This window comes from Asterias rubens, chromosome 2, assembly GCF_902459465.1.
Source record: "Asterias rubens chromosome 2, eAstRub1.3, whole genome shotgun sequence".
Lineage (NCBI taxonomy): Eukaryota > Metazoa > Echinodermata > Asteroidea > Forcipulatida > Asteriidae > Asterias > Asterias rubens.
In genome coordinates this window covers 8341684-8368880 of record NC_047063.1, presented here as the reverse complement: position 1 = coordinate 8368880, position 27197 = coordinate 8341684, and the positions used below count along the sequence as shown (strand labels likewise).

Sequence of the window (27197 nt, the reverse complement as noted above, 5' to 3'; positions counted from 1 at the left end):
AATTTTGGCAACACAAATCTCTTTTTTTTCTTTTTCTTTCTCGCCAAAATTAGGCTCTATGTGTCCTTTGAACTCTCATTGGCCCTGTGGGCAACAGAAAATTAACTCTGCAATCTTAAAAATTGTTAAAAATGATAAATTCTCACCGTAATTCAGTCCCCAACTTCTCCGTTTTACCACTACACTACAAATGCTGATTGTCCCTGACCGTGCAAGTATTTTTTTCCCAGGGCAAACATGGAGAATTATCTGCACACCTTCGTCCTATAAAGAAAAAATACCTGATCCGTGCTTTGTGTACAAAACATATGGACACACGTCTGGGGAACGGATTAGTTGGGGACTGAATTACGGTAAGAATTTATCATTTTATAAACCTATGAGGTTACGGGAGACAATAGTGGAACGAAACCGAAATTGTTCCAGGAGTAGGCGGAAGTAAACTTTTTAAGTATGCTCTGTGATCAAATGCACAGCAAATAATTGCGTAGCACGTTAATTCATAGGCAGTGGGCATCATCAGCACCCACAGAAACATGCAATGACGCGCACATTAGATGGAAAGTGTGTGACGAACAATTTTTTTGTAGATAGGCCTACTGTGGTAATTCTTTCAATTTTTTATAATTTTTGAGAAATTTCAGAAAAAAAAGAGAGAAGAAACAGCAGCGTGAGAAAAGATATGTTGTTGATTTAACATTGTTTTCTTCTGTGGTCATCTTGCCATCGCCCATTGCTTTACACACATGTTTCCACTTGCAATTTCATGGATTTTCCCCATGGTTTGGGAGTACAGTCGAGTGCTGTCAAAATGACGGTATCAAGACGTTGATTTGGATAGGCGGTGTCGATCTATAGACCTTTCAATAGGAGACTTTCCAACACTAGGTGGCAGCAGACATACCGGGTAAATTTCCATTGTTTACGTAGTTCTGAACATGCGCATAATTCTGAGAACAATGGATTTACCCGGTAAGTCTGCTGCCCTCTATCGTCCCAGAAAGTCTCCCATTGCAACGTCGAACTATAGACCTTTCAATTGCAACAACAACCTGAGTGTTTGCCAACTGAGGTTGGAAAACTATTGAAAGCCACAAATGCAAATCAAAAAACAAATAGCCATAGATTGTAGAAATGTTACACAATATTCAAAAATATGTTACTTTTTTGGCAACAAATCAACAAATCACAAGAGATATTACAGCTCACAAGTCATCACGGAAAATTTTCAATTTGGTTACAATTTCTTTTGACACATTGATTGTTTTGCTAACACTCGGCCAGCCATGCCAACCTGCGCACTATGTTTAACAATGGAAAGGGCTATATTATATGTCTGTGGGTATGGGTGTTCACTTGCGCCCACTTTTGGCTAAAATATTGTTTATCATTTGGTTTTGTGAAGTTGAAATTTTATTTTTTGTTAGGAAAAAGTACCAGTTTTCTAACGCATATCATTTTTTTTTGCCTGAACTTGGGTCTAAGTCGGCAATTATTTTTGAATTCATACTAAATTTCTACAAACATTGTTATTAAACATCTTGGATACAGTAATGATAACAAAACCAAAGAAGATGCCAAACTCGAACCCACTGTCTGGCAGATCTTGACATAGCAGCACTGAGTGAACCTGCGCAAAAAACCCCAGATTTTTGGAAACAATAACTTTTTGAAATGTTGGTTGCTTATATACACGATAAAAAAGTCTATGTGTTTGCTAAAGTTGAAGTGCGATGCTTTGCAGAATGGCCTCTTGAAAGGGAGGCTTGTAAAACTAGGCATTCATGTCATGTTTTGGGTGGCAAACAAGAGGTTTTTTATTTTATTAGAATTTGTTTATTAATTTTCTTTTCTTTTTTGGGGGGGGAGGGATTTTTCCCACTCTTTTTTTTATTTTAGGGTCCAGACACTTTAAGGTTTGGGTATTGTGTGTATACACCCTAACCAAACAGTACACTCTAATCACATCCGCCATACCTCAAAAAGGCTCATGGCGAGCTGCCTATTGCTCGATAGAGAAACAATAAATAGTAGAGCGCCGGCACGTTAATCCGGAGGTCGTTGGTTCGAATCCCACTGTAGTCAATTCTTTGTTCAACCCCAAAATCATTTCAAAAATTTACCCAGTCAGTTTCTCTTGTGGTTTATATTGATATCTGAAACAAAAAGTCGCATCCCCTTAAGGTGATCCCCTGGCTGCCGCTTCCCAGGTTGTATCGTAATTTGGGTGTGATCCCTGGCTACACGGCAGTTAACGGTTGTATGGCTTCTGACTGGCACCCCCGAAAAAAGATATTGACAAAATAGGGACACCGCCAATATAGGGTTAGATAGCTCAGTTGGTAGAGCGCCGGCACGTTAATCCGGAGGTCGTTGGTTCGAATCCCACTCTAGTCAATTCTTTGTTCAACCCCAAAATCATTAGAAAAACATTCATCTGATAAAATGATGTTCAAAGAGATGGAAAAAGTGTGTAGTTGACCATTGGCTACTTGGTTTGAAATGCAGGAAAGAGGCTCAGGATAACAGGGCACTGATAACGATGAAAGATAGGTGTTTATTAAATCATAATAAAAACAAAATTCTTACACATAGCTCTCAGCAACTCTAGTTCATGTATGTCACCAAAGACATGATTTTACCAGAGTAGATGCATCTAGTTACATGTAGCGAACTTTACAGGAATCTTGAAAGATGCATGCTCGTCAAAATCATTAATTTAACTGTTAGCTATCTCCCACATTAAGAAAGGTGGAACAGTTAAATGTTGTACGTGTTCATGAACACACATGAACTTAAATGCCACATAACAACTATCTAAAACAGTGGATAAATCAGAGTCAAACTAGCTTTGCAAACCTATATAAATTGCCTCTCCATACCAGTATGACACCAATACGGATTTTAGAATTAATTACTGTTTGTACCTGTATTTCAGATGGAACATTTTATCTTAACATTTCATCTAACTCAAGTTAATGTTTTTCCACTCATTAAACACCAGCATGGGAGCCCACATTACCATAAGCTGAACATTCCAAGACAAGCATATAGATGCACACACTCTCAGCCAGCATGACTTACCTCTTTGCCCTCTGAAATTGAATTGAATGAGACATAAACCCACCTAAAAGCATCTCTTCCCCTTACAATGTCACCTAAATCCTTCCTTTTTGTCAAACAGAGAAACTAAAGCCTTTATACAATTGGAATTGAATTACACCCACTACATTGTTCCATAGGAAAGCCACACTTGCATTGATTCAATTCAGTGCATCACACACATTCATTGAAGTAGTCAGTGGTATGTATACACATGTACAAGAAAGCCTTTAACTAATGATTGGAAAGCTGTTTGTTCCATCTACACACAAAAAATGCTCTTCTGAAAAATACTCTGCATTCCATCTCCACAAAAAATGGCCGTTTGATAAACCCTGCATTGTTCATATTGTGTGTACCTAAAAAATATAGTTGCATTGGTAATCCTACTCAACCATTCTGATTTATGTTGACGTTAATATTAAATATCCCATTTATAAGCATTCTTATTTAAAGCTTATTGTAAACCATTAAGATTACTCGAAGGAAGCTGTTTAATATAAACAATTTCCGTCTGCACTCTGTGGATCCAACCACTGCAAGGACCTAGCCCAGATTTTTTTTAAAGGGCTCTGTTTTTATGGGGGTTTGCAGCATTTTGGAATAAAAGTTGGTAACTCATCCAAATTACCTAATTTTGGGGTGCTGAATAAAAAAATTGGGGATAGCCCAAGACGAATTTTGTAATTCTTATTGACAAATTAAATAAAACCAATTAAGACACAAATTATGCAAAATACATCTGTATTTAATAGATGTTAAATTTGCATCGGGATAAAGAATATTAATTTTGGTTGTTACCCATACACCAATTTGTGTTAGCATTTGTGTTAGTCCTGTGACGAAATATCACAGGCATATTACTCTGGTGGGATTCGAACCCACGACCCTTGATTCTAGAGCAGTGTTTTACCAACTAGACTATCAAGATTGCCATGGAGCGATGGAGGCAGTTCGAATCCTATTTTTTGGCAGCGGGTACCGCAACGATTAAAAGATGTTTAAATTTGCATCGGGCTACCAGGCAATCTCGGTAGTCTAGTTAGTAAGACACTGCTCTAGAATTGCAATGGTCGTAGGTTCGAATCCCACCAGAGCAATACACCTGTGATATTTGTTCACAGGACTCGGGAAAGTACTGAGTACACAGTGCTAACACACATCGGTGTATGAGTAACGACCAAAATTAACATCTGTATTTGTTAATCGATGTCACAAAAACAAATTGTTGTCAACATAACTTGAGCTTCGGATCCAGTAATAAAAGTGTATAGGTAGTGATTAAAGGTGTGTTTTTGTCAAAATAGTTGACAACGCTTAAAATGTGAAACCAATCAACATTTTGAAATATTTCAGTTTGATGTCACAATATATGTCCCATAATCAAACCAATGTACAGAACAAGTGTTTTATGAAGTAATTAAGGTCTCCTCCCTGTAAAAAAAAATAAAGAATTAATAGTACTCAACATATTGCAATTTGGGGGGAAAACCCCCAAAATTACTGCTGTTTGCGCCGTAGCACCTTGTAAACCCTTATAAGGTGCTAAATAATTGGGTCTCAAAATTCATCACTGCAATTACCTATCTTTCTGAAAGTTTGTATATACTCAGTGCCTTGAGTACCTTGTTTGGTAGATACGTGTGTTATATAAGACTTCTATATTATTTAAATTACCATGCAGCATCACTTACAGGAAAATAGATAAACAAACGAACAGTGCCATACAATGGTAGCAGGAAATTCCTTTTGAGATTTGGTTACATGACATTACAAAAAAACGCCTCAAACGGAATAGACTCAATGATCAAAGCACTCTAAAGCTGATATTTCCTGAAATAAAACAGTGTTTTCCCTTTTAATGTGATAAAAGTATACCGGAGACGGTATCACTGCGGTAGAAATCACACTGAAACACATACACATAGGCTACCTTGTTTAATTGTGTGCCAAAAAAACAACACAAATTTATGTTCCTCAAATTTCCACTTTTGTTAAAAATAATTCATGTTTTGAAGGACCCTTAATTAATTTTGGATTTAGTATTGATATTTCCTTAAAGGCAGTGGACACTATTGGTAATTACTCAAAATAATTATTAGCATATAACCTTACTTAGTAATGAGTAATGGGGAGCTGTTGATATTATAAAACATTGTGAGAAACGGCTCCCTCTGAAGTAACGTAGTTTTTGAGAAAGAAGTAATTTGATTTCGAGATCTCAAGTTAAGAATTTGCGGTCTCGAAATCAAGCATCTGAAAGCACACAACTTCGTGTGACAGGGGTGTTTTTTTCTTTCATTAATATCTCGCAACTTCGACGACTGATTGAGCTCAAGTTTTCACAGGTTTGTTATTTTATGCATATGTTGAGATACACCAACTGTGAAGACTAGTCTTTGACAATTACCAATAGTGTCTAGTGTCTTTAATAGTTAGACATTGATGTTGCAACAGCTATTCGTGTCTGTTCACATCAGGTAGTGCAAGGAGGCTTTGCTTTCTGGCATCTACATCTCAGTGTATGTCATCCTTTGCAGCATTCACATTGACTTGGAAGTCAATTTTTTTTTTCATCTTAACCACAAACCTCATACTATCAAAAATTATTAGAAAGTTCACTTTTAGTTTTTAACATTTTTAACTTGCTGCATTCTCTTCAGCATTGACCAATGCTGTATTGGTTTCACAAAAATGAAAAGCACAAAATTGTTTTATCAGCTATAACCTGTTTTTTTTTATGATACAAAATTTTTTTAGATGGGCTACAATAAAACTGTCTTTAACTGTTTTTAAACAACATAATGTGTTTTGTTTTTGTCTGCAGCTCCAGTCTCCAAAACATCTACATGTCAACAACAAAATGTCTGTGAGAACCAATTCTTTGTTAACAGGTAAATTGAAACTATTACAGTCCATATTCCTTATTCAGCATTCAAAGTGAAGGATTCGGAAGGACTGGGGACAGTAGGCTCAAATTACAGTTGCTTTTCTTATCACAGGGTCTCATTCCAATATTATAAAAGTACAACCAACCTGGAGTGGAGTGACATTTTAGAATAAAAGGAAATGGAAAGATTGAGGCCAAAATGCTGGCAAAAATTGCTAATAATACTGCTCGTTTCGCATCAATCGACCTTGAAAGGCAACTCCCATCAAAACCCTATAGCAGGGGTGGGGAGGGGGGGGGGGGGGGTGACAGGGACACACATGGTGGCCTCTACCATATTTGTGCCTGTACGTTTTTTGCTGCATCTGACCACTGCAAAATTTCATGACTTTAACTAATATTTATTTAGAGTCACCCAAATCAAGCCTACAAAATTCCTGATTGAACTTAAAATGTTTTTTTGTTTAACTGATAATAAAGTTACATGTAGGTCAAGATGAACATTTGCATCAGGATAAAGAATACTCATTTTGGTTGTACCCATATATGATTCTAACTGCCTCTAGCTACTGGGCAGTCTCACTGCTCTAGAATTTTACCCATATATTATGATTCTAACTGCCTCTATCTACTGGGCAATTTTTGTGATCTAGTAGGTATGACACTGCGCTAGAATTCTACCCATATGATTCTAACTGCCTCTAGCTACTGGGCAATCTCGGTGGTCTAGTTGGTAAGACACTGCTCTAGAGTTGCAAAGGTTGTGGGTTTGAATCCCAGCTTAGTATGCCTGTTATTTTGTTCACAGAGCTAGGGAAAGTACTGAGTATACAGTGTATATGGGTAAAACCAAAGTTAATATAATAAAGTTCACATCAACACTTTAAAACCTCAGACAAACCTTTTGCAAAATATTACATCCCTTCTAATCACTGTTGCTTATTTTGCTTGCAACAATGTTTTTATCAAAACTCTAACTTGAAATCAATTAATTTGAAAGTAAGTATTTGAAGTCTTCTTTTTGTTACAGGAAGGCTTGCCATCTACCAAGATGTCTGTCTGTGCTTCAAGAAGTAGATGTCGAATAAACTGGCCTGTGTTTAAGGAACTGCACTCTTGTGTAAAAGGTAACTTACTATAATTTAAACCTAAAAAGAGCTCCTAGTTAGGCCTGATGCGTACATTACACAAAAATCAAGAATGGGAACCAAGTTTACATGGTGCAAATAATCAGTACGCTTTGTTTTTGAATGCTAGACTTTGAACATAGGAAGATTGACAATCGGGATTTGAACCAACAGCCTCCAGGTTAACAAGCCAGAGCTCTTTTCTACCAATTGAACTAAACTAGCATGATGCTAGGGGCCTCCCTATTTTGTCTGGGGTGCAAGTTATAAGACATTTTTCACAATCGTTAACTGCCAGGGATCACACCCAAGTTTACGATACAACCTGGGAAGCTGCAGCCAGGGGCTCACTTTCAGGATATTTGAATTTTTATTTCAACTATCAAGTTGTAAACCACAAGGTAAACTGACTGACTACAATTTCAATCTATTCATGATTATCTCTTATATTGTGCGGTACCCACTGCCAAAACATATGATTCGAACTGCCTCTAGCTAATGGGCAACCTCGGTAGTCCAGTTGGGTAATTGCAAGGGTCATGGGTTCAAATCCCACCTCAATAACAGTCCTGTGATATCTTTTTCAAAGGACTCAGAGAAAGTACCGAGTACAAAGTGCTAACACACATCGGTGTAATTGGTAAAAACCAAAATTAATATTCTTTATCCCTGAAAACTTCTCTTATATCAGGATCGATGGTAGCCTGCAGTGTTTCGGGAAAAGTAGAAAGTGATGAGTAAAATATTACTCTCTATTTTTTAGTTATATATACACCTGTTCTTGTTTTAATCAAAATGACTTTCATGGAGCTTGAAATGTTTGTGTTACCAACAAGGTGTGTTTGTTTTGTTTGCCTGCCTGCAGAGCTCAAGTCTCCAAAACATCTACTTGCCAACAATGTCTGAGACCCACTACAGCCTGGCAAAAAGAACTACCTTCTCTGTTAACAGGTAAATTGAACAAATTTGTGCCTGGAGCCTTTTATTGCTGCTTCTTACCACCACCACTTTTAATTACTTTAACCAATAATTTTTTAGGGTCACATTGTAAACAAATAATTAAGGTCAGCTGTTACCATGGCAACCATTTGTTTGACCTTGGGTGAAACTATTTTTTGGGGGGTAATTTTATGAAAATTTACAAACTTTCCTCATGTTTAAAAAAAAAGGGTTTTCCCAAGGAAGTGAAAAAAGTTTTCCCAAGGAAGTGAAAGTGATTTGTCACAAGATAGTGTAAATGCATTGTGGGAATTCAAAATAGCCACCATATGAAGCGGCCATCTTTGATTTTTTTTTTTATTTCAGCAAATACTTTGAGTTTCAAACTTTCAAAGAAGCACTCATTTACCAGCACCCACATGAATGGTCAATTAACTACCAAAGGTGCCCTTTAATGTTAAATATTTCAAACTATAAATATATGCCTCAAATCCATTACATATAGAAATGTAATTGTGGTGAGTTTGGTGAAAACAAGTCTAGATCTTATGGAAAATACAAATGGTGCCACTATGTGCCCACCCCCATCCATGTAGGTCTGAAAAGGCCCTTTCTTTAAGGTTAAGTGAAACCTTTTTGTGGGAAAGTATCAATTTTACCCCAATCAAGCCTACAAAACTCACAATGTGAGTTCAAATGTTTTTTTCTTTTAACTGATCATAAAGGTCACACCAACACCAAAACTTCGAGCAAACTGTTTTAGGAATTTGACCTCCCTCACCAACCACTCTTGCTCATTTTGATTGCAACAATCAAAATAACCTTGATCTGCACAAGTTTCTCCAAATAATTTTGTCCTGGGTTTATTGTTGCATGTTTTTTTGGATACAAATTTTGAAGTAAAAGCAATTCATTTGAAACTTACTACTTAAATTTTCCTTTCGTTTTTGTTACAGGAAGGATTGCCATCTTCAAAGATATCTACAAGTCAACAAGTAATCATTGATTTGAGGCCAATAATCAATTTGAGGCAAGTACACTTCACTTTTGTCGGAGCAGTCCTCCTGTTTCATAGTTTTCTTGTGCTAAAGAAAATCATTTTTATAAAGGTTAACGAGCTAGAGCTCTTTTCTACCAACTTAACTGCTTTTTGTCTGGGGTGCAAGTTATGAGCCATTTTTTGCAACCGTTAAATGCTGTGTAGTGAGGGATCACACCCACGTTTGCGATATGCAGCCAGGGGATCACCTTCAGGATATTTGAATTTTTATTTCAAATTATTAAGTTGTAAACCACAAGGCAAACTGAGATTGATGGCAGCCTGTAGTGTTTCAGGAAAAGTGGAAAGTGATGAGCAAAAAATTACTCTCTATTTTTGAGTTATATATACCTGTTTTTGTTACAAAATGACTTTCATGAAGTTTGAAATGTTTGTGTTAACATTAAATTAACAACAATGTGTTTGTTTTGTTTGCCTGCCTGCAGCTCAAGTCTCTGAAACATCTACTTGTCAACAATGTCTGTGACCCACTTCAGCCTGGCAAAAAGAACTACCTTCTCTGTAAACAGGTCAATTGAACAAATGTGTGCCTGCAGCCTTTTATTGCTGTATTATCTTACCACCACTACATTTTTAGCCTTTAACCAATAATTATTTAGGGTCAAACGGTGCCACTATGTACCCCCCCTTATCCCATGTAGGTCTGAAAAGGCCCTTTTCTTTTAAATGTCTCATTAGAGCACCACCTATTGACAGGAGTAGGAAAGGTATATACACTTATATGGGCGCAATCATCATCACAGCATTGTTGGTTAAACTGTGATGAGAGGCAACAGTCTGCACAATTTGTTCACTTGGTATAGGATTCTACATATATTCAAGACCGTCTCTTCCAAAAATGGTGCAATTTGGCGAAAATTCCATACAGGTACATATATCGATGAAGTTCATGATACATAAGTTTTGCGATCCCCACGCTTTACCAATGGCCTTGAAAGAGCCCATACACAACTCATTTTTGGTATCTCTATTGCGTGATTGAATGCACACCACACTTTTGCACAACAGTCAAATTGCGCAAAAGTGATGGCGCCCTCTGTTGCCCAGTCACGATAAGGAATGAGCCAATCAACTCAATATTATTTATTGTTTCTCAAAAAAAAAATCCTGGGTTTATTGTTGCAAGTTTTATTGATAAAAATTCTGATAAGCAATTCCTTTGAAAGTTTACTTTTTTATTTTTGTTACAGGAAAAAATTGCCGTCTTCAAAGATGTCAACAAGAAGTAATTGATTTGAGGCCAATAATCAATTTGAGGCAAAATACACTTCACTTTTTGTTTGAGCAGTCCTCTTGTTCCATTTTTTCTTTGTGCTTAAGAAAATCAGTTTTGTATTTCACTAATTTCTCTCTGCTGCGTCTGCTGTTAATTGGAGTTTCATTTGCACGTTAAACTCCTCTCTGCTTCATTTTGCTGTTATTGAGAGTGTTGCTTGCAATTTGTTTGAGTTCATGTTGTTGTTTTGGTGTCTGTGTGTTTGCATGATCACAGTTATTGGTTTGAATACCACGCTCAAGGCGCATTTCCGCTGCCCCAAAACCGACTTCGACGGTTGGTAGACCTAAGCGGCAGAGACGCGACCCATCTGGGCATTCTGCTAAGGCCATGACATCTACTCATGTTGTCAATGTGGAGCCTGCATCGGACGACAGCAATTAGTGTCTGTTTCTGCGTTTAAAACTCAGCACCGGTCACTTCTGAAATGGGTGAGTTTAATTCTGCTTCCAATTTTGATTTAAAAACTGCACTCTCTAGTAAAACTTAAATTTTTAAAAAGAAAATTAGCAATGATTATTTACAACTAAATAAAGCACCAAGTTAGGCCTGATGTATACATTACACAAGATCAAGAAACGGGAAGCAATTTTACATGATGCCAATAACCAATTTGTTTTGCTTTTTAATTGTTATTCTTTGAACATGGCAAGATGTGATACCTGTCAGTGCTTGGGAGCAGGTCCTTTTAAGATTTCTGCAAGAGATTTTGCTCATTAAACTTTTTGGCATTCACACAATTTCTTATCTGTAAATTTTATCTTTCAGAGCAAGAGATGCAGCCAACTGTTTCCTGAAATCAAGTGCAGAGGGAATCGCCTCTAGTGACATCGCTGAAGGCAATGTTGTATAAAGGAGAGCAACGGTTTTGAAAACATCAGCATCTAGTCGAGGACACCCTAGCTGTTCATTATAGAGATATGAATGAACAACCCAGTAATTTGTCTTAAATTGTGTAAACTATTCTAGATGTGTTAGTAATTGCCGAGTTCCCTTGATGGGAAGATTATCTAAGCAAACAAACATAATTTGATGTTTTTTATTTTTGTAACTGTAAGCCCAATAGTTAACATTTCTGTAAATAAGTGTACCATTGCAAGCAAGCACATATGCGTTTTTATGCGCTACTTGGCGATCTTAGGGCCTTGGTGGTGCGGCACTCGAATAGTTTGGAATCCGGAAGTATAAAGCATGGGAAATTCCAAACTTAATTGCGAAAAGGGACTTGGACACATGCACGTGGCATGTGGGGTCTCAGCCCGGCCGGTTGTTTCACAGCTGGTGGTTGATCTTAAAGGTGCATCATCTGGTGTTATCACAAATATGGTTGACCAAACGGGTTAGTTCCTAGTCTAGGCCATGGGACTAGGGACCGCGTCTCGGGAGTAGGGGGTGCCCCCCTCAGACGGGGGCATGGACCTGGGCGCTCTTTAAATAGAGTATGAGGGACCTGATGATCTCCCGGGCGTGTCGGGGCTGGTATCCTGGGACCTGCACGTGGTGGCCCTGCTTTTAACTAGCCTTACCAGGATGATATAGGCACAATTTTTGAAGCAAATAAACTAAACTGCTTGCGATGGTGCTTTTATACAATACCTTACACTTTACTTTCATGAATGTAATATCCAATGTAATACTGGCACAACTTTTCAGGTCATCAATTTCCTAATTGTGGTTTTTCAGTTGTACTGTTTGAAAATAGGTTAAAGTACATTGCTGTGCCAGACATTCACTCTTTTGCTCATTAAATTTGTGTTGCATGCCTGTTGCAACTAGTCAACAGAAAAAAACAAGTTTGAGTTCACTCTTTGGCTCTCACGATGAATAAAATAAAAAGAGGAAAAGGGCATTTGAGAGAACCTGAGAAAAAAATAAAATAAGTGCATTGTCATGAATACATCTGAAGTCTTGTTTTGTGTAAACAAATTGCTTAATAAATTTATATATTCATGTTGAGTCTGTCTTTTTATTTAATCTTGCTCTTTTGACTGATTTGGGACCATTTTATTTTTCGGTCAATTTTTTAAAAATGGGCCTTTTTGAGCCAGGATTTTTTATTTAAAAAACTGCAAGGGGTTAAACTTGTTCTTTTGACTGATTTGGGACCTTTTTATTTTTTCGGCCAATTTTTAAAAATGGGACTTTTTCGGTCAGGATTTTTGATTAAAAAAACTGCAAGGGGTAAAACTTGTTCTTTTGACAGATTTGGGACCATTTTATTAATCGGCCAATTTTTAGAAATGGGCCTTTTTGAGCCAGGATTTTTTATTTAAAAAACTGCAAGGGGTTAAACTTGTTCTTTTGAATGATTTGGGACCTTTTTATTTTTCGGCCAATTTTTAAAAATGGGCCTTTTAGGGCCAGGATTTTTGTTTTAAAAAACTGCAAGGGGTTAAACTTGTTCTTTTGACTGATTTGGGACCGTTTTATTTTTCGGCAAATTTTTAGAAATGGGCCTTTTTGAGCCAGGATTTTTAGTTTAAAAAAACTGCAAGGGGTTAAACTTGTGCTTTTGACTGATTTGGGACCATTTTATTTTTCGGCCAATTTTTAGAAATTGGCAGTTTTGGGTCGGGATTTTGGGTTTTAAAATCTGCAAGGGGTTAAACTTGTTCTTTTTTTAACCAAGAATCTTGGCTCAAAAAGGCACATTTTTAAAAATTGGTCAAGAAATAAAATGGTCCCAAATCAGTCAAAAGAACAAGTTTAACCCCTTGTGGTTTTAAAACCAAAAAACCTGACCCAAAAAGGGACATTTCAAAAAATTGGCCGAAAAATAAAATGGTCCCAAATCAGTCAAAAGAACAAGTTTAACCCCTTGCAGATTTTTAAACCAAAAATCCCGACCCAAAACTGCCAATTTCTAAAAATTGGCCGAAAAATAAACTGGTCCCAAATCAGTCAAAAGAACAAGTTTAACCCCTTGCAGATTTTTAAACCAAAAATCCCGACCCAAAACTGCCAATTTCTAAAAATTGGCCGAAAAATAAACTGGTCCCAAATCAGTCAAAAGAACAAGTTTAACCCCTTGCAGATTTTTAAACCAAAAATCCCGACCCAAAACTGCCAATTTCTAAAAATTGGCCGAAAAATAAACTGGTCCCAAATCAGTCAAAAGAACAAGTTTAACCCCTTGCAGATTTTTAAACCAAAAATCCCAACCCAAAACTGCCAATTTCTAAAAATTGGCCGAAAAATAAACTGGTCCCAAATCAGTCAAAAGAACAAGTTTAACCCCTTGCAGATTTTTAAACCAAAAATCCTGGCTCAAAAAGGCCCATTTTTAAAAATTGGCCGAAAAAATAAATGGTCCCAAATCAGTCGCAAGAACAAATTTAACCCCTTGCAGTTTTTTAAACCAAAAATCCTGGCCCATTTAAAAAAATGGCCGATTTGTTTTTCATTAAAAATCAGTTAAAAGAAGAAGCTTAACCCCTTGCAGTTCTTTAAACCAAAAATCCTGACCCAAAAAGGCCCATTTTTAAAAATTGGCCGAACAATTAAATGTTCCAAAATCATTCAAAAGAACAAGTTTAACCCCTTGCAGTTTTTTAAATAAAAAATCCTGGCCCAAAAAGGCCCATTTTTAAAAATTGACCGAAAAATAAAATGGTCCCAAATCAGTCAAAAGAGCAAGATTAAATAAAAAGACAGACTCAACATGAATATACATTTATTGAGCAATTTGTTTACACAAAACAAGACTTCAGATGTATTCATGACAACGCACTTATTTTATTTTTTTCTCAAGTTCTCTCAAATGCCCTTTTCCTTTTTTTTATTTTATTCATCGTGAGAGCCAAAGAGTGAACTCGAACTTGTTTTTTTTCTGTTGACTAGTTGCAACAGGCATGCAACACAAATTTAATGAGCAAAAGAGTGAATGTCTGGCACAGCAATGTACTTTAACCTGTTTTCAAACAGTACAGCTGAAAAACCACAATTAGGAAATTGATGACCTGAAAAGTTGTGCCAGTATTACACTGGTATTACATTCATGAAAGTTAAGTGTAAGGTATTGTATAAAAGCACCATCGCAAGCAGTTTAGTTTATTTGCTTTATAATTTTGCATATATCATCCTGGTAAGGCTAGTTAAAAGCAGGGCCACCACGTGCAGGTCCCAGGATACCAGCCCCGACACGCCCTGGAGATCATCAGGTCCCTCATACTCTATTTAAAGAGCGCCCAGGTCCATGCCCCCGTCTGAGGGGGGCACCCCCTACTCCTGAGACGCGGTCCCTAGTCCCATGGCCTAGACTAGGAACTAACCCGTTTGGTCAACCATATTTGTGATAACACCAGATGATGCACCTTTAAGATCAACCACCAGCTGTGAAACAACCGGCCGGGCTGAGACCCCACATGCCACGTGCATGTGTCCAAGTCCCTTTTCGCAATTAAGTTTGGAATTTCCCATGCTTTATACTTCCGGATTCCAAACTATTCGAGTGCCGCACCACCAAGGCCCTAAGATCGCCAAGTAGCGCATAAAAACGCATATGTGCTTGCTTGCAATGGTACACTTATTTACAGAAATGTTAACTATTGGGCTTACAGTTACAAAAATGAAAAACATCAAATTATGTTTGTTTGCTTAGATAATCTTCCCATCAAGGGAACTCAGCAATTACTAACACATCTAGAATAGTTTACACAATTTAAGACAAATTACTGGGTTGTTCATTCATATCTTTATAATGAACAGCTAGGGTGTCCTGATGACTAGATGCTGATGTTTTCATAACAGTTGCTCTCCTTTATAGGACGTTGCCTTCAGTGATGTCAGTAGAGGCAATCCCTCTGCACTTGATTTCAGGGAACAGTTGGCTGCATCTCTGGCTCTGAAAGATAAAGTTTACAGAAAAGAAATTCTATGGATGCCAAAAAGTTTAATGAGCAAAATCTCTTGCAGAAAAATATAAATGGACCTGCTCTCAAGCACTGACATCTTGCGACAATCAAAGAATAACAATTAAAAACCGAAACAAGTTGGTTATTTACATCAGGCCTTACTAGCTTTATTTAGTTGTAAATAATCATTACTAATTTTCTTTTTAAGAATTTAACTTTTACTAGAGAGTGCAGTTTTTTAAATCAAAATTGAAAGCAGAATTAAACTCACCCATTCCAGAAGTGACTGGTGCTGAGTCTTAAACGCAGAAATAGAACCTAATCGCTGTTGTCCGGTGCAGGCTCCAAATTGCCAACAGGAGTAGAGGTAATGCGATAGCAAAATGCCCAGCCAGATGGGCTACATTTCTGCCGCTTAGGTCTACCAACCGTCGCAGTCGGTTTTGGGGCAGCGAAAATGCGCCTCAAGCGTGGTATTCAAACCAATAACTTTGTGATAATGCAAACACACAGACACCAAAACAACAACATGAACTCAAACAAATTGCAAGCAACACTCTCAATAACACCAAAATGAGGCAGAGAGGAGTTTAAACTGAAAATGAAACTCCAATTAACAGCGCTTAGGTCTACCAATCGCAGTGGGTTTTGGGGCGGCGGAAACACGCCTTGAGCGCGGCATTCCAGAACCAAGAAGTGTGATCATGCAAACACACAGAACCCAAAACAACAACATGAACTCTAACAAATTGCAAACAACACTCTCAATAACAGCAGAGAGGAGTTTAAAGTGCAAATGAAACTCCAATTAACAGCAAACGCAACAGAGAGAAATTGAAAACTTTTACAAAACTGATTTGCTTAAGCACAAGAAAAAATTGTAACAGAAACAAAAGTGAAGTGTATTTTGCCATGGGGAGCGTCGAAAGCCTTCCTGTAACAAAACAAACAGTAGACTTCAAATAATTACTTTCAAATGAATTGCTTTCACTTTTTATCAAAAATAGCATTTTTATCAAAAATAGTTGAAAAACACCAACAATTTGGAAGACTATTCTGAGGAACTTGTGCAGAACATGATTATTACATAGGCCTACAAGCATCAGTGAATTGAGGAAACCTGAATTCTTAAAACAGTTCAGGAGGTTTTGGTGTTGGTGTAAACTTTGATTTTGGTCAAATTGATTCTTCCACAAGAAAGTTTCACTTAACCCTATCAGGAACGGGCATTTTCAGACTTAGAAAGAAAGGGGAGACACATAGCGGGCTCCCTTGGGATTTTCTGAAGTTCTAGAGTTATTGTTATGATGATATAACTATTTTTTATATGTATGGGATTTGAGGGATATCAATAGTTTCAAACATTAATCATCAGAAGGCACCTTTGGTTGTTAATTGACCGCTGTTGTGGGCGCTGTAATTGTTGGTCTATCACATTTTTTTCAGATTGGTATTTTTTATAAAATGACCTTAGAAAATTATTGTTTAAAGTCATAAAATTTAATGGTGGTAAGATGCAGCATTTAAAAGCTACAGGCACAAATATGGTAGAGGGCACCATGTACCCCCCCCAACTTCATGGTAGGGTTTTAATGTAATTTAGAGTTTCTATGTGAAAATGAAGCAAAAAGAGCAGTATTACTAGGATTTTTTCCTAGCATGTGTCCTCATCAACCTTTCCATATCCTCTACTTCTTTGTCACTCCACTCAAAATGTGTTGTACTTAATAAGATTGGTACAAGACCATGAGCCTAGTGGCCCCAGTTCTTCTGAATCCTTCACTTTGGATACTGAAGAAGAAATTGGGATTGTATGGTTTTAAACCCTACAATCCCAATTCCTTCCTAACTTAAACTTACCCCGTTTACACAGAAGGTAGTTCTTTATGGCAGGTTGTATGATGATACTTGGGTCTCAGACATTCAATTGTTGAAACGTAGATGTTTTGGAGACTGGAAAAACAAAAGAAACACACCTTTTGGTTAAAAACAAGTATTTCTGAACCCAACACCCATTTCAGACAGGCGCTCCAGAACCAAATTCTGAATTAAGTACATGAAAAGTTAAACGTCTGAAGCAGTTAGGAGCGACTGGACGTGCTAGCAGTCAAAAGATCGACTGTTGCAATCGTTTGGAACGACTCTGGAGGGCCTTGGTTTCAGACGTCGAACTTGTCATGAGCCGAGCAAATGTAAAAAGTTTGCCTGTCTGAAAGAAGAAGTTATTAGGGTCGGCCTAGAGTCGCTCCTAATCTAATTGGTTTGGCGCAACTATGGCACGCCTGTCTGAAACTGGTGCAACTTGGTTCATCATAGGCCCACGAAAGTCATTACTTGTATAATCAAAATAACAGTATGAGCAGCTAAAGAGGAATTTTTTCTCAAAACTCCACTCTTTCATGACTGATGTCATCAATTCTTATGTATTACTAAAGTTTAATATTTTCATAGCAAATCTCTGCTTGCTTAACATGTGTAACTGTATAAGAGCTGATTTATTTGAACAGCAAATAATATAACCTTTTCAATGAATTTTAAATGTGGAATAGAATTCTCTTTTGAAGGAATAATTTAAATAAAGAGTTATCTGTAATGGTATTATTGCCAGTCCAGAAGTATAATTTGTTACAACCAAGGGCACAGTTTCATAAAGCATGTAAGCACAAAAACTTGCTAAGCACAGCCAAATATTCCTTATCACACTGGTTTACCAGCCAAAATTGCCAAAGGTTTACACTGTTGCAAGAGGTGCCTCTCACACATAATTTTTGCTCAGCAAAACAATCAACTGAGTAGTATTTCCTGCTTAACAGATTGATGAAATTGGGCCAATGTCATTACTTAGAAGGGCCAAATTTCATAAAGCTGTTAGGTGGGAACCATTGGCAACAATGTAATCCTTCTGTTATTTCGGCTGGTTACTTGTCAGCTTAGCAAGATTTTCCATGCTTAGCAACATTTTTTTGCTCACAGGCGTTGTGAAATCGGGCCCTGTTTGCATGCAAGAGCATTTTCCAATATTAACCTCTCCAATGAAAAACATCTAACATCTAGGTAGACATTCGGCACAATTACTAAAGAGATCAATTTGGGACTAGGTGTAAATATTAAAGGTTTACGTTTTAGAAAATTACCTCACTGGAGACTGCTTGAAGCTCAATAACCATGGGCCAGGCTTGAAAACCTACTTGTTGATGAGTAGATCACTTCAGAGATGAAAAGCCGCGCCTTACTGCAATAAAAAAAAAAGTGAAATTTGCAGAATTAAGTGTTAAAATCTTTATCCATCATTGACAAACTGTGTCAGATAATTTGCTTTTACCTTAGGATTTTTTCCTGCTGGTTCATTAAAAAATAAAGGTTCAAGATTCATTTTTCTAAACACCAAATGAAACAAACAAACACTAAAGAATAAAAGATTATTTTGATTGCTGTAAAATAGCCAGAGCAACAGGGCTTTTGCCTAAAAAACTTACAGACTTCATTACCAGTGAACCAGGGATCACACCCAAGTCTACAATTCAACCAAGGAAGGATTCAGTCAGTTTCCCCTTGATATTTAAAAAAAAAAAAAAAAAAAAAAAAAAAAAACGGTGACCCCTTTGCTGCTGCTTCCCAGGTTGTATAGGTGACTTGGGTGCAATCCCAGCTAAATGGCGATTACAGTTGTATGGCTTCTAATTGGCAAACCCAAAATATTAATGGCAAAATAGGGAGACAGTGTCAACATTAGGGCTTGATAGCTCAGTTGGAATCTCCAGGCATGCTAAGCTGCAGGCGCAGGCTCAAGTGCTGATCTGGTCAATTTTTCTCAGTTCAACCTACAATTGGAAAACATCTTCTACTTACTGATGTTTACATCATGTAAATTTGCTTCACATTCTGTTTTAAGTATGAACCAGGCTTAACTAGAAGGTTCTATTTGGGCATAACTTATAAACAATCACTTTTTTAGGAAAATTACCTCTGGAAAGTGCCATCCGCTCCTTTATAGGTCAGTGTTTGGCATGTTGACAGGTAGATCTCTTTGGAGATGGTAAGCCTGACTGCAATACAAACAAAATGCACTTTGCAACATCAAGGATTTGTTTTGCACTTTCAAATGAAAATAAATAAACTAATTAAACACATAAAAGATGGTCATGGAGGAGTTGTGCTTAGCAGGATTATTTTGAAAAGTGGAATCAAAATATCAAGCATTGTCATTAGAGACGACAGATGCCTAAAGACAATCTTTTCAGGATGGATGTTGCTATCAACTTGTTGGATGATTTTACTATCTGTGAGCTCTCAGATAAACCAAGTAATTTTCGTGCAAATTAAAAGTGCTGCTGTAGGCTTCTGGTAACCAAAGATTTTCATTGCCAGTAATTTTAAGAGTGATGACCAAAAGTATACCTTCCCTTTAAAACCAGACTAAACAGTTCCCCAACAAGCCTGTTTATCCTTGAAAGATTGCTAAACAACATTCACAAGGGACTAGGTTTCAATTAGTTAAATGTTACTCTGTCCTGAACTAACCTTTCACTAGAGAGTGCAGCTCCTTTATCATAATCCAGTCTTGAATATCTTCTTGGTGACGGACAGATATCTCTTTGGAGATGGTAAGACTGCAATCCAACAAAAAGCACCATTTATTGTCAATCAATATTATCCATCATTGAAACAGTAAGATTCTGATAAATAAAAAATCTTCAACTTCCTTTGCATTTTTTCTGCATGTTTAAAGGCACTGGACACTTTGGTAGTTACTCACTACTCAAAATAGTTAGGCCTATTAGCATAAAAACTTGTTTGGTAATGAGCAATGGAGAGCTGTTGATATTAAAAACATTGTGAAAAACAGCTACCACTGAAGTAACATAGTTTTTGAGAAAGAGAATATCTCTCACTCAAATATAAAAAGACTTCAGAGGCCGATTTCACAAAGGAAGAAACTTCATCGCAAAACAAATTGTCAACATTACCATTGTGGGTTGTATTGTATTGTGCACCACACTTTACTTTAGCAACTATGATTGATTTGAAGTTAAGATCCATCTTAGCTTATTTGTTAAATCGGCCTTTTATGAGGCATCTGAAAGCACACAAATTTGTACAAGGGTGTGTTTTCTTTCATTATTATCTTGCAACTTTGATGATCAATTGAGTCAGAATTTTCACAGATTTGTTCTTGTATGCATGTTGGGATCTGCCTAAAAAAAAAATGTGATCCCTCTGCTGTTGCTTCCCTTGTGAAAAGTATGAACCATGCTTAACTAGAAACATCTGTTTGGGTGTAATTATTCAAACTGTACTTTTAAGAAATTCTTCTTAATGGAGGATACTTGCAGCTCCTTCATCATAAGCTAGTCTTGGACATCCATTTGTTGACAGGTAGATCTCTTCGGAGCTGTTAAGCTTGACTATAACACAGACAAAATACAGTTTTCAACGTTAGTGTTATACAATATCCATGATTAAAACAGTAAGATTCAAATAATTTGCTTTGCCCCTAGGATCTGTTACGTGCTTTTAATTCAACTTAATGTGCTTTTTTGTAATGAATTACAGCATTGAAATAAATGTTACTGAATCAAGCCACAATTGGAAAACAGGGCATACGATTGTTTGCATCATATAAATTTGCTTCTTACTTCTTAATGTCGGGAAATGGAATTTTTCATGTGAAGTATAAACCAGGGAACAAATTCACCAAAGTCATGATTTGCTAGAAAACTACACATCCATCACACTTGCGTCGTCGCTGGTTTTGCATTTCTCAAAAGTAATCGCAGTTGCGATAATATAAAAAGGAAAAAATAAAAGTTTTGCTTAGAGATTGGTTTAAGCAATCGGTTTAAACGCTTGTAATTTTCAAAACGTAATGATTGAAAGCGGCCCCAGGCATGCAGGGGCACTGTTGTCATGATCAAAGCCACCTGTGGCTGTACATGAAATTATGAACTCTCACCAAGTTACTACATGCCTATACCCTCCCTCGGCATCATATCTATGGAGGGACGGGTGCATGCAGTATCTACATAAGAGTTCATAATTCCATACATGTACATCCACATTCAAGCTCCGATTTATCTATTTTGATGTATTTATTAAAACTTCATGTTTTAGGAGTTTACCTCTAACAGGAGAGTGCTTGCAGCTCATTTATTACAGGCCATTCTTTGATATCAACTTGTTGAAGGGTATATTTTGTCGGAGATGTAAAGTCTTCCTGAAACACAAATACATGGAGAATGGATACAAATGAAGGAAACAAACAAAAGAAAAAAGATATTGGAAAAACTTAGTGCAAGTCAGCATTGTTATATGACTGCTGAACAAAAAACAAGCACACAGAGAGGTTTTGGGGATGTAAACTGTCTGAAAAAAATCTCTTCATGGTGGTGTGGTATGAATTGCTTTTAGTGAGCTCTCAGAATGAATCAATTATTATAAAAAGCCAAAGTTGACTTTTGAAAACTGTGTTTGACATCGACCAGACCATCTCGAATGAGCTGGAATTCCGACCTCTCAAAATCCAAACAAAACATCAAACCCAATCTGATTTTAACCACAGACATTCTGAATACACTTACACTTGGTAGATACTTCATGCAAAACACAAATGCTAAACTAATTTTCTTCTGCATAATTGGAAAAAAAACCCAGACGCGTACTGATTGTTTTCATTATGAAATTTTGTTCTAATTCCTTAATGCCATGTGAAGTATGGGCCAGGCTTAACTAGAGAGCTCTATCTAGGTGGAAGTATTAAAACTTTACTTTTAAGGAACTTACCTCTAACTGGAGAGTGCTTGAAGCTCCTTTCACAGGCCAGTATTTGACATTTGGAGATGGTAAACCTACTCAAACAAAAACAAAAAGTACAATTAGCAATATTATAGAAACGTTGAATGCTATGAGGAAATGTTGACTGCTATGAGGGGCACAGAGGCCCAAGGTGATGTGAAAGACAAGACTATGCCAGAAGCAAAGCTGAGTGAACAAAAAAAAACCTTTTTTTTATCACCACCTGGTAACACCCAGGTCGGTGGTTGGCCCATATAAACAGAACCAGGATGAAAGCAAGGTCTTTTAACAGCCGCAGCCAGCCACTAACCAAGATCTATATTGCAGACAAAAGTTAACAGTATGAAACCAGTCACAAATAGTACATGGGGAATAATTTGGCTGGTGACCTTATTCTGGTAAGCACTCATTTTAAGCAGAGACCTCTGTTTCGGTGTAGTTATTAAAACTTGTTAGGAATTTACCTTGAATGGCGAGTGCTTGCAGCTACTTGCACAGGCCAGTCTTTGACATCTCACTTGTTGACGGGTAGATCTCTTTGGAGATGCTAAGCCTACTCCAACACAAACAAAATACACATTAGCAATATTTAAGTAATAACAACCATTAGCAATAATTCATAAATACCCCAAAGAGTTTGTTCTCTCTGACTGTGGTCATGTTCGGGTGTATTTAACAAATACCGACTCTGTGAACTAGTAAAACAAATGGCTCATATTGTACAGTAAAAGTTTTGAACACAATTGGCTTGTTATACATGAACTGTCGAATCTACTGTTTTATATGTGCCTAACTACTATTGTTTTTGTGTTTTTGACAAGAAGAGAATGCGCCAAATGCACAAGCAAATCGTGCATATGCCCGAGCATGCAGGCATTACATCAATTTAAGCTGGTACTCCCATCAAAACCAACATAATGCTTAGCATCAAGCAGAACACCAACCAAAGTATTTCTATAATGGCGATGTTAATTTTCAAAGCTCATGGTTCTTAAAAGATGCATAAATAGATATTCATAAGTACCCCAGACAGTTTCTCTACTCCTATTGGTGGAGAGCGCATCACGTGGGTGTGCATAAACCTTATGATAACGCACACTGGAGCTCTGTTTATTCATGTTATTTCAAGCTGGCTTTCGCGTGTCGGGCGTGCAAGATTATCACGCGGAAGGCAATTCATAGCCATCAGCGCGTAATCTAAGCGCGCGCGCATGCGTACACACAACCCATGCGCATCAAACAGACTCTTCACAAAGTTTTGGAAACAATATTTCAAACCACGAATTTTCAATAGTGTCTATAACTGTATTTTTTAACCTTTTTTATCAAAAGGGCATTTATGAATGGGAATAAAAGAGTAGTGACTTGTTCTTAAAGGCAGTGGACACTCATAAAATAACAAACCTGTGAAAATTTGAGCTCAATCGGTCATCGAACTTGCGAGATAATAATGAAAGAAAAAACACCCTTGTCACACGAAAAAACACCCTTGTCACACGAAGTTGTGTGCGTTTAGATGGTCTATTTCGAGACCTCAAGTTCCAAATCTGAGGTCTCAAAATCAAATTTGTGGAAAATTACTTCTTTCTCCAAAACTATGGCACTTCAGAGGGAGCCAAATCTCACAATGTTTTATACCATCAACCTCTACCCATTATTCGTCACCATGAAGGCTTTATGCTAATAATTATTTTGAGTAATTACCAATAGTGTCCACTGCCTTTAAACGTCCGTTTAAAACCTTGCAGGGTCGTTGCCGGCTTTAAACGTACATTGAAGAACTCGTCGCTAAAATAAGAACACTACTGCAAAAGTTGATCTGCACATGAAAACAATACAATACAAACTATCTGCAAAAAACTGCATGGTTTTTGTGCCGCAGTATGAAGTGGACTGAGCTAAAGGCAAGGTCTATCAACAGCAGCCAGCCACCAACTAAGATCATAACCACTTAGTAAAAACAGTGGTTCCAATTGTATAGAGCTGCCTAAATCAGGAAAACTTTTTTTTCTGCCGAGCAAAAGTTAGCTAGAAACCAGTCACAAAATTCTGTGATGAGACCTGATTTTTACTTCTTGTGAATTTCACAAGCTTAATTAATGTTACTACATGTACCGATTGCTTGCATCATGTTTAGTTGCTTCGTATTACTTAATGCCATGTGAAGTATAATATGAACCAGGCTTATTTTGGTTGTTGTAATTATTCAAAGTATACTTTCTAAAAGTTTACCTCAAACTTGAGTGTGCATTTAAAAAGCTCTGTTATCATAGCCCAGTCTTGTACACTTGTTGACAGGTAGATCTCTTCGGAGAAGCCTTACTGTATCAAAAAACAAAATGTTACCAATAGTAGTGTTAGACTATAGCATTTCAGATAAGATGCCTTTACTTGTACACCTTGCAATATTTAATAATAAACAGTATCCATCGTCGACTAATACCTAAGAAAATTGGTGCACTCTGATTATTTTGTTGATGACTGGTCAGGAAAAGTTTCCGTATGGCGCCACCACTTTTTCATTCGAAATAAAATACTATAGTATCTAATTTACTTGATTGATATATCCCTTTTTGTAAAAATGAGTGAACAAGTGGTGGCGCCATACGGAAAGTTATCCACTGGTCATGTGGGTGTATTTAAATAAGGTATAAAGACCGACTCTGTGAACTGGCAAAACAATTTCACTTGAACAAAAGTAAATATTGTTGTGTAAAAGTTTGCACTGTAGTTGTGCAGGAAACTACCACATCAACTGTTTTCTATGCGAAACCAGTAACCATAATTGGTACAAGTAGTAATATATTTTGGATAGTAGCCTCGTTGTTGGGTAAGCATAGTATTGCGCATTAACGCAGCTCTATTCAATTGGTCACAGCTCCTTGCACTGTTATTCTGTCAGATTCAGGTAGAAAATTGCCAACAAGAGCGACTCATGTGAAAATCAGGGTCATTTTAATTTCTGCAAATTAACAAATACAGGTTTATTTTTGTTATTCATCCATGCCTAAAAACTTCTCCCTAGAAATGTGCTAAACCATTCCAATTGTTTTTCCCAATAAGACCCAAGATTTCAATAAAAAATGGGGAGTGTTTTTATTTTGTTTCATATAAACATCCAGAAAACTTGGGCGCTGTACAGTGGTTTGACCAGTTCCGCGTCACTTCGATTTTGCAATAACTCATAATTAAATTACTTCTCATGTCATGAACAATTGCTGTCATCGGTATGTTTGAATAATACCATCAAATAAACCAACAAACCTTAAAATAAATCTAGTGCCAAACGTCATCGAAAACAAATTATGACAAAATTTTCTAAACTTTCGTTTGTGATAAAATTATCATTATTTTAAAAGAAATTGTGGGTTGAAAACGCTCTCACCTTTCAAATTGGAACGCCAGGCCAAGTAACATTACATTGCTAAGAATTTTAAGAATTTGTAGAAACAATATTTCAACCAAATAGTAATAGTTGAGCAGTCGTTTTTTTTAAGGAAGCAAAATTACCGAACTCGATTTTTTCCCCGAGCATGGTACCCATGACCAGTTCATTCCGGATCACTCAATCATACGGCTGTTGTATACCGTTTAGTTATTTACAGCGCTGAAGTGTGCATTTTTATAGTGTCAATGAATGTAAAAGGTACTTCATAAAACAGCCGCTGCAAGATGGCGGACTCTGAAGTTGCAGACGATTTGCAAAATGTTTGAATAAAAACATCTCCAGTCAAATAATATTGGAAAATTAAGTTAAATTATTTTAACAAAATTATTGAGTTACATTATTTTTGGTTTAGTATTTTTAGGATATGGAACTGAGACGAAGACGAGTGACCAATAGGCCTAAGACTAAGAGTATAATTTTTTAGACAATGTTGCGAGCTTCAGTTTTTCCCCGAAAAAAAAAACCCGAAGAAATAAATGTTGACATGTCAACACGAAAACAAAACGGAAAACGGAATACGGCACGGAATAATTTCCGTGTATCCCTGCCACCACTTCTGCATTCGTTATGGAATAAAATAGTATCCTAAATGGGATAGCCTTTTTGTAAAAATGAGAGAAAAAGTGGTGGCAGGATACGGAAAGTCACTCGACAAATTTACCCAAAATGTTAGTTGCAATAACTAGTTGGAGTACGATGTGGAAGAGTACAGTCGACACGTTTATGACCAAATGAGCATTATTTGATATGCTAGGCCTTTTGTTGTTCAGCTATATCTCAGTAAAACAGCTCAGGTAGTAAACATTTTACCACAGAAATTCATTTAATACAAACAAATGACGTATGTGGTGGTCTCAACACATTTGGCTTTTAAACTTGGCGCCGAGCCGTGCAGAAAGCGCCCAAATTTCTCCAATTTTTGTGAATGCAAAACATTTTCAACACTTTAGTTCATAGCACAAGACAATTCTCAACTCACCATTACACTTTTCCTGTTGTTTTCCTTCCAAAATCCGGTGAAAATACATAGTTTTTGGAGCAAAAAGCAGAAAGAATTTTTAGTGTCGTCCATTTGTCTTCAAAGCAAGTATAAAACGCACATGGCCGGCCGGCTGCGCAGACGACCGTTCCCCCTCTCTCCTCAAATCACGTCACCCGGATCTCATTTGCATAACAAAAGAGCCGTCTTCTCCCCCCAGGTAAAAGTTACGCCCATATATGGAAATGCGGGACGGGCTATTTTGTTGACAGGGGTGATCAGAGCTAATACTTGTAAATAAATACCCAAAATGCGCTCGTTAATTTGCAAAACAGCGTTTCCAGGCGGGGTTCTGATTAATTGGAGGATTTGCTCTTTCTAAGAGAACATTACCCCTTGAAGACAATGGAATACACGACAGTGCAATGATCATAGCTTGTGTCTAGAGGTAAGGAGAATTTAGAACTTGATCAATAATACCATCTGATAATTAACACATCTTATATACGACTGTGAAGTAGGAAAAGTTGTTTTTGTAAACGGGTAAGGAGAAATTAAAAGTTGATCAATTGAACTTGTTTACATATCAAGTATGTGTAAATGTCACAAGACCAAGATTTAACAGTGTGCACAATAAACTTTTACTTTACAGACATAAAACAGCCGTTTTCAATTAAAGGAGTTCAGATGTTGTGTACTTTTTTGTTTCAATTTTCATTAGCAAAGCTGAG

General features: G+C 37.0%; 1 long non-coding RNA gene across 2 annotated transcripts in view; it reads right to left on the bottom strand.

The window, feature by feature from the left end:
- Window positions 1-26776, bottom strand: part of LOC117307000 — a 29839-nt gene extending 3063 nt beyond the window's left edge. Inside the window, exons 1-11 of one of the 2 annotated variants that reach the window (XR_004521009.1) lie at window positions 26467-26776; window positions 24272-24361; window positions 22504-22592; window positions 22028-22092; window positions 21367-21461; window positions 20545-20652; window positions 19769-19857; window positions 19212-19293; window positions 18382-18479; window positions 17108-17200; window positions 4290-4536 (exon numbers count right to left, since the gene is read on the bottom strand). This is a non-coding gene — a long non-coding RNA (uncharacterized LOC117307000). Of the gene's footprint in view, window positions 1-4289; window positions 4537-17107; window positions 17201-18381; window positions 18480-19211; window positions 19294-19768; window positions 19858-20544; window positions 20653-21366; window positions 21462-22027; window positions 22093-22503; window positions 22593-24271; window positions 24362-26466 lie in introns of those variants that run through there. The other variant, XR_004521008.1, reaches the window with a different exon arrangement.
- Window positions 26777-27197: the final 421 nt, after the last annotated feature.